This window comes from Cupressus sempervirens, chromosome 6, assembly GCF_028749045.1.
Source record: "Cupressus sempervirens isolate cs-2001-9-10 chromosome 6, ASM2874904v1, whole genome shotgun sequence".
NCBI classification, from domain to species: Eukaryota; Viridiplantae; Streptophyta; class Pinopsida; order Cupressales; family Cupressaceae; genus Cupressus; species Cupressus sempervirens.
In genome coordinates, this window is record NC_143123.1 from 536,187,625 (window position 1) to 536,200,407 (window position 12,783).

The window sequence follows — 12,783 nt, forward strand, 5'->3', positions numbered from 1 at the left end:
TAATCAACATTGGATTCAAGGTGGAATTCATGCATGGAAAGGAAAGACTACTGGATGACAAAGGAAAACTGATTGGATCAGGATAAAAAACAAAAGGTAACTTGTTTTATCTTGATCTTGGTGAGTGATCATGTTTTATTGCAAAAGTTGAAGAAATTTGGTTATGGCATAGAAGGTTATGTCATGTGAATCTTGATAACGTGGTGAAAATAAGCAAATTCAGGAAAGTGAAAGGCATTCCTAGTTTGAAGAAACCTGATGTTGGGCTATGCGAGAATTGTCAAATTGGTAAAATGGGAAAGACTAGTTTTAAAAGTAAGAACTATCAGTCTAAAGATATTTTGGAAATTGTGCATACTCATTTGTGTGGACCTATTGGAATTGAGAGCTATACTAGAGAAAATTTATTTATTCTTTTTGTTGATGACTACTCTAGAATGATGATTTTTATGTATTTAAGAGAGAATTTAGAAGCATTTGAGAAATTCAAATGGTATTTGGAAAAAGTAGAGAAGGAAACAGGGAAAATATTGAAATGCTTGAGATCAGATAGAGGTGGTGAATTCATCTCCAATGAATTCAATAACTTTTGCATTGAAAGAGGAATCAAAAGATAGGTATCAGCTCCTAGAACTCCTGAGTAGAATGGAATAGCTGAAAGGAGGAACATATCTATCATGGATTGTGCAAAGACTCTAATCATTGAAAAGAACATTGCTATCAAATACTGGAAGGAAGCTATCAGCACTACAGTTCATACCTTAAATCGAGTACAATTGAAGAATGACTCATTTAAAACCCCCTATGAGTTATGGTATGGCTATAAACCCAATGTAAGTTACTTGAAAGTATTTGGAAGTAAATGTTACATCTTGAAACAATCTAGAAAAGGAAAATTTGATGTGAAAGGTGATTAAGGTATATTTTTAGGATATTCTTGCAAGTGTAAGGCATATAGATGTTTGAATTTGTCTACTCACAAAATCATAGAAAGTGCACATGTGAAAGTTGATGAGTTTGTAGAAAGGACTGAAGAAGAAAGCAAAAAAGAACCAAAAGATTATAGGTGATTTGTTTTCATTGAACCTGATACATTGCTAGACACATTTGTCAATCAAGAAACTACAACTCCCTAGTCCTCAGTCACCGAGTTACAAGAAGCTCAAACCAAGTCACAATCTGAAGCTACTAAGCTAATGCCTACCGAGTCTAAAGGACCCAAGCTACAGATAGAACAAGCAAAGCCAGAAGTTGAAACTCAAAATGAAGATAGTGGAACTCAATCAAAAGGCAAGGAACCTATATTGGCCAAGTATATCAAAAGGCATCATGCACCAAATTAGATTATTGGAGACAAATTAGAAGGTACTATTACAAGAAGTAAGCTAAAAGGTACTTTTTAAATTACTAATTTTGAACCTAGATATGTCAAAAATGCATTGTAAAATGAAAGTTGGATTGAGGCTATGAATGAGTAGATAGAGAAAATAGAGAAAAACAAAACTTGGACTCTTGTACCTAGGCCTAAAGATAAAAATGTGATTGGAAAAAATTGGGTATGCAAGAATAAGTTGAATGAAGATGGTAAGGTATCAAGAAACAAAGCTAGATTGGTGTGTAAAGTATAATCTCAAGAAGAAGGCATAGATTATGGTGAGACTTTTGCTCCTATTACAAGATTGGAAGGTGTTAGGACCTTACTTGCATATGCAGCACATAAAGGATGTAAGGTATATCAGATGGATGTTAAATCAGCATTTCTCAATGGTATTCTTGATGAAGAAGTCTACATTGAACAACATGAAGGTTTTGTTGATCCAAAAAAAAGGACATGGTCTGCAAATTACACAAAGCATTATATGGTCTAAAACAAGCCCCTAGAGCATAGTATGAGAGATTGCATAACTACCTTATTCAGATTGGTTTTTATAGAACTAATGATAATAGTAATTTGTGCATCAAGGAAGGACCAAATAACAAGATTGTTTTGGCAGAAATATTTGTGGATGACACTTTGTTTATAGGGAATGATGATCAATGCAAAGAATTTTTAGAAAAAATGAATAAGGAATTTGAGATGTCTATCTTTGGTGAGATTAATTTCTTTTTTGGTCTTCAGATATAGTAGAGCAAGAATGGTATCTACATTACTCAGTTTAAGTATATCAATGAGATACTCAAGAAGTTTGGTATGGAAGATTCAAAACCAGTTGGAATACCCATGTGTATTAGACTAAAGCTTACCAAAGACAATGAATCAAAAGAGGTAGATTAGACCTTATATAGATCAATGATTGGAAAATTGTGGTTGGTATAGTGGCAAGATTCTTGGCAAAACCTAGAGAAAATCATATGATGGCAATCAAAAGAATCTTGACATACTTGAAAGGAATTGAAGATTATGGATTGTGGTATAAAATTGAAGGAAATCTAGATTTAAAAGTGTTTACTAATGTTGATTAGGCAGGAAACATTGATGACAGAAAGAGTACAAGTGGTGAAGCATTCTTTCTTGGGAAAAGGTTGGTATCTTGGACAAGTAAAAAGCAAAATTGCACATCTCAATCTATAGCAGAAGTAGAATATGTTGTAGCAGCAGTGAACTATTTTAATATTGTTTGGTTTAAATAGTTGTTGGAAGGAATGAAGGTTGAGATCAAAGAACCAGTTGTTATGTTTTGTGATAATACAAGTGCAATTAATATATCAAAGAATCTAGTGATGCATTCCAAAACCAAGCACCTTGCTATAAAATACCACTTTGTCAGTGAATTGGTGTAGGATAAGGAAATTAGATTGGAATATGTCCATACAAAAGAATAGATTGTAGACATATTTACCAAGCCATTACCTAAGGATTTATTCTTGTATCTAAGAGGTAAGTTAGGGGTCATTTCGCTATATGAAGCTCACTAAAATAAAGTTTTAGTGATGCATCAACAAGAACCAAGTTGAAGATCTATCAGTTGATGCAACATAATCAAGGGAATATTGCATATGAATCAGTACTCAAGCTACATTGATACTCATTTGGTATGTGTTGTCTTTGGCATGTGTTGTCAAAGAGGGAGAGTTTACTATCATATCTTTTTGAAATTTGTTTAAGGGAAAATTTATTGTTTGGAGAAGAAGCTATGTAATTCCTTCACAAAGGGAGATTACTGCATTAGTGGAATTTGCGGCATAAAATTTGAGGGAGAAATTTTCTATCAGAGAAATACTTGTTCTCAAATTTCATTGTGCTATGACATGTTGTGTTGCCATCAATGCTAAACAGTGAGATTGTTGGATACAATTATCTAATTGTATTTTGTCTTTGATGTCACACAAATGTCATATCAGTTGGTAGATAGTGCTTACTGAGCTCAATTGGTCAACAAAGAAATTTTCAATATCTACTAAGCATTCCTGGACGTTACTCTGCATAGACAGTGTCTACCAAGCTCACTCGGGCATCAAAGGAAAATGTGGCAGAAAGCAATGTTAACCGAGCTCACATGGTTAACAAAGGAAAGTTAGTGTTTACCAAGTTCACTTAATCTCCAAAGGATTTTTGTAGGGTTCGCAATGTTACCTAAGCTTCTATTGGTTAACTTAGGAAATCATTTTAGGAATAGTGTTTATCGAGTAGGGTTGGCCAATGAAGGATTTTGTTAATTTGTGAAATGAAGTTTAATTGTTTCAAGTATTGATTACAGCTAACTAAGGTAATGATTTTTGGTAATTTTAAGTTGTAAATGAGTCAACTTGATAATCTAAATGGTATATATGAAAGGTCAAGTTGAGAATTCAAAAGTAATGAGTGAGTATGCAAGTGTATTGATTGTTTGGAAAGCAAAGTGTGAGAAAATTTGAAGGATGGTTAGATATCCTTGAGGAGCAACAAAGTTATATTTGATTAGGAAGGATCTAGTGAAGTAGAATAGAGATTTGTATCAAAAATTTAGTTGCATCTCATTCAGGTCATTTCATTGTTACTTTCTTACCATTGTAGTAGTGATTCCAAAATCTCTTAGCAGAGTTCGTTTAACAGCCAATTGTAAATCCTCTAACAAGGTAATAGTTCCATTGAATTGTTCTAAATACTTTTTGCAAGGCCACTCCTAACAAGATGATTAAATCTTCTAAAAAGGTCACACCTAATAGTGTGTTTTGTAACCTTTAACTAGGTTGGCTCCTAACAGGGCTCACTTCAGAAGAGTGAAAATTAGTAGCTAGTTACTTGGTGGTTTTTCCCATATTGGGTTTCCATGTTAAATTTGGTGCCTCGGGTATTCATGTTATTTCTTTTATGCTTACATGTTAATCACTGTGAATGTTTAAAGATCAGTGATAAGTATAGCATACAATGCATTAACCAAGTTACAGCAAATTCTGTATGTTTACCGAGTGATAGTAGTAACTAGTTTTATCAAACATCTAAGAGATCTATGGATTTTTTTTGTGGTAACTGATTCACCCCCCCTCTTAGTTACTCCATCTATATTTGCAACATCTAGGCTAACAAAAGGGGACTTCCACCATAAAGGTGGAAAAAGCATGAGCTCTAGGCTATGCCATTTAGGCAAGTGATCTATTGATAGGAGTCAATGGCAACCTAGGTTGAGATCTAACAACAGGAGGAGTGGAGATCGATCTTGCAGGGGTATGGATTCCTTTTGTACTCCTAACTGGTGATAGAGACAATCTAGTTTTTCTTATTCTAGGATTTGAAAATGAAATCTCTTGGTATTAAAACTTATCTCTAAAAGATGCCCTTGTTTTAGCTTTGGGCATGAATCACAACAACTATGGTTTAGAAACTAGATATGGATAATGTAGAGTTACCAAGTGCTTTGTAGAAAAGAACCTCTTCAAGGCCTAGAATATTGAGAGAAACACTATCTTCTCAACATTGAATTTAATTCTTCCCTTTTGATACCAGCAGACTTAAAATCTTCTTAAACTAGTCCCACCAAGCATGCCAAAAACCATTGTCATAAAAGCTTGCACCCTTATCCAAAGTTTTTATCCAAGGACAACCTTGTGAAACATGGAAACAACCTCCAAGCTATGGAACTTGAACTATGAGGTTGAGTCTCTGGAGAAAGCTAGCTTCCTTTACTATCAACGTGCACCTAACTACACTTGAAGAGGAAAAGGAAGAAGGAGATGCAAAAAAGAAAATCTACCTATTCTAATCTAAGGGGTGATGCACAAAAATATAGTGTTCAAACTAGTCTATACCCATACATGCACTTTTGAACCATCATGAAACCAAAAGATATACACATCCAAACCTTTTTTAATCTAACAATCACATGTAGATTAGACAACCCAAATAAATGACAAAAGGACGATGAGATTCACTTATATATCATTTATAGGTCAAAGAGATACAATCATACGATCACAAATAGCCACAAAACATTGAAGAGAGGAAAATAGATCTTACATAGTCATTAATGGTTGAAGGAGAAAAGGTATGATGTGATTAGGTGAAAAGGAAAAAGGAATTTAAAGTGAACTTGTAGAGCAATATTAGAGAAACAAAGAAAAGTCAACCCTAAGAAAGAAGTATAACTTTGATTGTATAGTTCAAGCATAACTAAGATATTTTTCCCTGAAAGTTACTCCATAACCACTACCATTAAGTGCTCAAAGAATAATCTAGGTGATCCAAACAATAGATCTGATTTGATACACTTGTAAAGGCATGAAAATCATGAAACCTGAACTAGGAAGAAACCCTAAAGTGAAAGAAAATGACACCAATCAATGCTAGAGTTCCTCAAAATGGACAATCAAATGGTGAAAAGAGTGTCTCTACATCATTTTTTGGCCTTTCATTTATTTGGAAATGGTTGAGATTGATTGAGAAGATTAGATTGCACATGAAAACCCAATTCCCTTTGTTTCTAGCTTATGAATCACCAAAGTCAAGAGGTCAACCCAGTCAAGCAACTAGAGAAAGCCACATGAGCCAATTGTATTATTTTATTTTGCCACCTCACAAAGTCTTCACACATTTGATTTATTTAACCAACTAGTCACACCACCTTTAAAACTCTAACTATGAGTGCCTTATGAAACTACCAACTTAACCACCATTGCAAACTACTACTCTCCACCCAAGCCCACAAGGACACGTGTCCCATCCTCACTATGTCACTATAACTAAAGATCGATAATTTTTCTATAGTGACATAACAAGAGGCATTGATCTACCACCATCTAATGGAAAAACATAAATTGGCCCACCTTGTTGCAGAGTCAGCACCTCAACCAATGAAGTGGCATGATATTTCCACCATGTCCTGACATGTCCATGTTTTGGTTTTAACTTGTCTCCTTTTGTATCTTTGATAGCAATGACATCACAAAATACATGTGTCAAGCCATCACTATGTCACATAAAATAACTCTCTCACATCTCTACATAGCGATATAATGACGACCATAGATCATCTTCAATCTAATAGTGGATGGAACATGTGATTCACCCTTTAAAACTATCAGTACTTTAACCAAACAAAAGCCTTATATATGCCAACTCAACTGACATATCACCTTGTCACATTGTGGCCCACACAACATGACCTGGCCCATGAGTCCACGTGTCAACCTCTCGCTGTGTCACATAAATTAAAATACTTGTAGCTTTCCATAACAACATAGAGATGACCATTGATCTCCCTCCATCTGACAGCCCAAAAACCCATAAAAAATTTATTGACCATGCCAAAATCTAAGCCAATTAGAACTCATCTATATGCCAACCTATCTATTAATTCTTCTCTTTTACAACCTACCAAGGGAAACAAGACCCACAATCCACATGGCAAGTTCTCACTATGTTGTGTAAATTAAAATACTTGTAGCTTTCCATAATGACATAGTGAGGACCACTGATCTACCATCATTTGACAACAAAAGAAAAAACTAAGAATATGCATCCCACCAAACTATCCATGTTAGAGACTCAGCCAATGAAATGTCCACCATATGCTAGCTCAGTTCAACTCATCACCTTATCACATTACAGCCCACACAACATGACTTGGCCCACAAGTCCATATGTCATCATGTTGCACCAATAGAATTTTATCCATATTCCAACTCACATTGACATGTCAGCATAGTCAAAAGATGGCCCACCAAAGAAACTTGGACCCACACATACACATGGCATGATGTCGCTTTGTCACATGGAATAAAGAATGAGCACTTTTACAAAGAGACAAAGCGATGGTCATGGATCATGAAAAGATCTAATGATGGGGAAGCTACGAGCCCAAGGAAATATTAAAGTGTGTGGTCATTTAGGAATTAAATATAACCTAAGGTCTTAGTCTAAAGTATTTTTGTACCCCATTTTATTTGAATTTTCAAATATGTGAATGTTACCATGTTTGAATTCAAATATGGAAATTTTGGTGGGAATGAAAAAATGACCAACATGCCCCAATGATAAATACCATCAAAGGGGGGAGAAAATGTCAGTTTGAATGGACAGATGAAGTAGATAGGTCTTTTGAATACCTTAAAACAAAGGTGGCCCAACAACCCATACTGTTATTGCTAGATTTTCACAAAGTGTTCACCATTGAGTGTGATGCAAAAACCAAAGCTATAGGTGGTGTTTTAAGTTAGGAAGGTAGGCTTGTGGCCTTTTTCAATGAGAAGTTAAATGATGCTAAGCAAAAATACTCAACTTATGACTTAGAAATGTATGCCATGGTCTAGTCACTTAAGAAATGGAGGCACTACCTTTTACCAAAAGATTTTTTTGTTTATACTAATAAGAATTCTTTAAGCTTCTTAAATAGGTAGAAAAAGTTAAATCACAAGAATCTAAACTAGGTAGAGTACTTGCAAGGATTTACTTTCACCATCAAGCATAAGAAAGGGGTGCCTAACAAAGTAGCAGATGCCTTGAGTAGGATAAATCTTACCATTTAGGTGGTCTCGTTGGACAGTGTTGCCATTTCAGCACTTAAGGACATGTATCAAGAGGATGAAGACTTTAGGGTTACATATGAATTTTGTTTAGAACTTAGGGATATGTATCACAATGAATATTTTGATTTTCTCATTCAAGAAGATCTTCTCTTTAAAGGTACTCAGCTATGTATTCCTAAATGCTCCATGAGGGAGAATATAATAAAAGAAAAACATTGTGGCAACCTATCAGGTCATTTTGGCCTAGGTAAGACTCTTGAATTGGTAAGGAGATTTTATTACTATCCTAAAATGAAAACATGTGTTAGGAAATTTGTAGAAAGTTGTATGGTATGCTAAAGGACTAAAGGAGAAACCTCTAATGTAGGACTATATACACCTCTACCAATACCCTCTAACCCTTGGGACTCTATGAGCATGAACTTTGTCCTAGGTTTGCCAAAGACCAATAATGGGTTTGACAGTATTTGTGTTGTTGTAGATAGGTTTTCTAAAATGGCACACTTTTTGCCATGTAAAACAACTAATGATGCCTTTAGTATTTTAGGATTTTTCTTCAAGGAGATTATGAGACTTCATGGGTTACCTTTAACCATTATGTTAGATAGGGACTCTAAGATCATTGGACACTTCTGGAGGACTTTGTGGAAAAGGTTGGGAACCAATCTTGCCATGTATTTAGCATACCATCCACAATCTGATGGTTAGACTAAGGTCACAAACATATCACTTGGCAATTTTCTCAAATGCCTAACCAAGGAATATGGAACATCATGGGATACTATACTGCCTTGGGAAAAATTCTCTTATAATGATTCAATAAATAGGAGTACTAGTTGTATTCCTTTTCAAAGTGTCTATGGGACATACCCTAGAGGAGTCCTTGAGCTTAGAGAAGTGCAAAACATCAAACAAAAGAGTGCATTGGCTAATGACTTTGAAAAAGTCATGAAGGAGATACATCAACAAGTTAAGGAAAGACTACAATAGACAACTATGAAATACAAATAAATAGTAGATGTGAAAAGGAGACATGTATAGTTTAAGGTGGGAGACTTAGTAATGATACATTTAAAGAAGGAAAGAGTTCCTAAGGGAAGATACACAAAGCTATGCATGAAGAAGATAGGCCTTTTCAAGATTCTGAAACAATGTGGACCAAATACATATAAGATAGATCTTCCATCTGATATTGCTCTCTCACCCATTTTAATGTTTCTGATATTTATGCTTATAAATCCATCAGTATTGATGATTGTGTTGTAGGACAAGGTGAAGTTGAAACTTAGGAAACTCTCAAGGATCGACCAATCCACACCCCACAAAGCATTAAATGTATTGTTGATAAAAGGATAAGCAAACAAAAAAAGAGGCATGATAATTATGAATACATCATAAAATGGTCGGGAAAAGCCTTAGAGGAGGCCACTTGGATACCAAAATCTCTAATTGAAAAGACTGGAGAAAAGTTTTCCACCATTCCAACTCGAAGGACTTGAGTTCAGTTAGCCAGAGGAGTATGTTGTAGGACACCCTTGCAAGGACAAGGAGAAAGGACCTGCATCAACCAACCAAGATGATAGAACCATGTTTTGACATGTTAGATATTTGTCTTGGTCACTTGTAAAGAGAATTGCTTCGGGATGTTTTATATATCCTAATTTCCTTAGTTCTATATGACCCTTAGTTAGGAGTATTTTTTAGTTTTGGATTGAATAAGGCCACCATAATAACTAATTTTTATTTATGATTTTTTATTATATTAATCTTATAGGAATTGTAGGAGTCAATTTTATTGTTTATAAGGAAAAATTACACTTTTTGCAAAAGTTGCTAATTAGGAACTTTTAGCCAAGAAGTTGCAAAACTTGAAAAACTACCTCCAATAGTCCAATATGTGGTTGTATCCATTGGAGGAAGGATATTTAAGGATATTTCATCTCTCTATAGTCAAAGATCACCATTGTATGGAAGGATTTACTGATATCAATAAAATAAACTATGTTTTGTGCAAAATCCACTATATTTATTATTGGTACAGTTTTGTATGGAGCTTTCTGAAGTCTAAAAATGATATGGTTGGATAGGGGAAGAATTCACCATGTTTTATAAGTTGATTTGAAGTCATTCCATCAATTAGAGCAGAAGTTACATTCATTCTTCTAAAATTGGTTTGTTAAACCCTTAAATCTAGGGTACCCATCAAAGATAGAGCCCTAACTTGACTTCCCACTAATGGATTTGTATGGACACTTGGAGGGGTCAAGTTAGGATGATGTACAAATAGATTCAAAAAGCACAAACCATGAGAGTGATGCTTTCTATTTTTCCTTCCTTTCCCTAGGCTAAATATCCCTATGTATTTAGCAACTAGGAATTGAATTTAAAGGATTACATTAATAAGAAGTATTGATTTGGAAAAAGATTGGTGAATTCAGTGTAAATAGGGTCAAAGAATCCATTAATTTTAGTGATCCAATCCCATGTGCCCATTCTAGAATAGTTCCTTAAGAAACTACATCTAATTAGGCTTATTGGGTTTGTGAGTCTTGAGACCATTTTGGAATGCTAGAGTAGGGTTGGAGTCTGTAACTTTGTAGTCACTAAGAACTTCCAAAAGGGTGTTAGAATCCATAATTTTTTTTCCAAGTCTTTTGGAGAAATACCAAGTTATTTGTGGAACATCGAGTTAGGAGGGCTAATAGGGCTTTAGGCCTAAAAGTGCAACTTTCTGAATTTCACAATTTGGAAGATTTGTGGAGGAAATTTATTGTAGGATCTTTTCAAGGGTGATCCATTATTAGTGTAGAAAAGGAATTGGACCTTATAAAAATTTGCATTTACACCTTTGGAATATTAAGCAATTTCTTGAAATACTTTTGCAACATCCCAACTTTGGGGTAAAGCCATATTTTGTTGCTAATACTCTTCATCACAAATTTTTAGAGAAAAATGCCACAGGATGTCCTTCTTGACTTAGCACTACTCCAATAGCTAGCTTTCTAGCATAACATCTACAACAAAGAGTTGATTGAAATATGGAAACCTTAGGGTAGGTAGGGTTGCAATCCTTCTTTTCAAATATGGAAACCATGAAAAATCCTAACATTCCCTATGCATTTAGGTGTTGGCCACTCTAATATGGACTTTACCTTATTAGGATCCATTTTAATACATCTATTGGAAATAACAAACCCAAGATATACCAGTTTAGATTTTAGGAACTCGCACTTTTCTTGATTGATCATCAACTTCTCTTGATGTAACCTCCTCAAGACCATTTCCAAGTGCTTCATATTATCCTCTTTGGAACTAATAAAGATTAGAATTTCATCCAAATACACAATAACAAACTTACGTATGAAATCTACTAGCACCTCATTCATTAGTCTCATGAAGGTACTTGGAGAATTTGTTAAGACAAAAGACATTACTAGCCACTCATATAGCCCTTCATTTTTCTTTAAGGTCCTCTTCCATTCATCACCAAGCTTCACTCTAATTTGATGGTACCTTGACTTCAAATCCACCTTGGAGAAGTGGCAAGAGCCTACCAGATTGTCTAACAAATCATCAAATCTTGGCATACGACACCTATATCTGATGGTGATCTTGTTGATTGCCCTAGAGTCACTACACATCCTCTATTTTCCATCCTTCTTAGGTGCAAGGATAGTTGGTATGGAACAAGGGCTCAAACTCTTCCTTATTAAGCTTGTTTCCTACAAATCTTGTACTTGTTTGGCAATCTCAACATTTTGACTTGGTGTCATCTTGTAGGTTGCCTTGTTAGCTAGATTTTCCCTTGGTATCAAATCTATCTAATGGCTTACTTTCTTCATAGGTGGAAATGCACTAGGTAGCCCATTGTCCACTACTTCATGGTACCTTTCCAACAACTACTACACTTCTTGAGACATTTGAATCTTCTCTTTGGTCTCTTCTCTAGGCCTTACCACTACTACACAACACACTCCTTTCTCCTTCTTCATAGCATTTAGGAACACCTTCCCAGTTAACAACATCAAACTTGACCCCACATTTTTCTCCTCTTTACGATTAGTCAAAGGGTCCATTTAAAAATTCTTTCCTCGCTTGGTTATCACATAACTATTTTTCTCCCCATCATATATAGCCTTCATATCATACTACTATGGATGCCCTAATAATAGGTGATGAGTATCCATGGGCATTATGTCACAAAATATATTTTCCTTATATTTCTCTATCTCAAAGTCCACGATTTCTTCTCATCCACTAGTATTTATTGGCCCTTGTTCAACCAAGACACCTTGTAGGGACTAGTCTAAGGTATTCTCTTGAGGTTCAACTTATATACCATCTTAGTAGATACTATGTTCTCAATGGATCCAAAGTCCACTATCACTCTAAAAATCTTTCCATGTGACCAACAAGTGGTCTTAAATAGGCTCTTTCTCTATGGTGGTTCAACCACATTAGGTACCTTCAGCAAAGTCCTCCTTAGCATCAAATTTTTACCATCCACTACTGGTCCTACCTTATAAATTAGGGATGTAACACTTTGAGTGTCATCTTCTTGCACTAATTGTGTTCTCCTTTCTCCCATAGATGAAGAGAAATCCTTTTCAAGACTTCTGCTCATAGTATTGTTGAAAATAATTGATCAATTGTATATTGTATTTGATGTTACAAAATGTCATAACTTTACTAGTTAGTGTATTTCAAGCTCACTCGGGCAATGAAGTTAGTCTTCTATGTCTATCGAGAATTCTATTGTTTGTTAAGTTTAAAAGAAAGTGTCTACAAAGTTCACTTGAGCGTCAAAGAGAAGGTCACAGAAGTTGAGTGTTAATTGAGCTC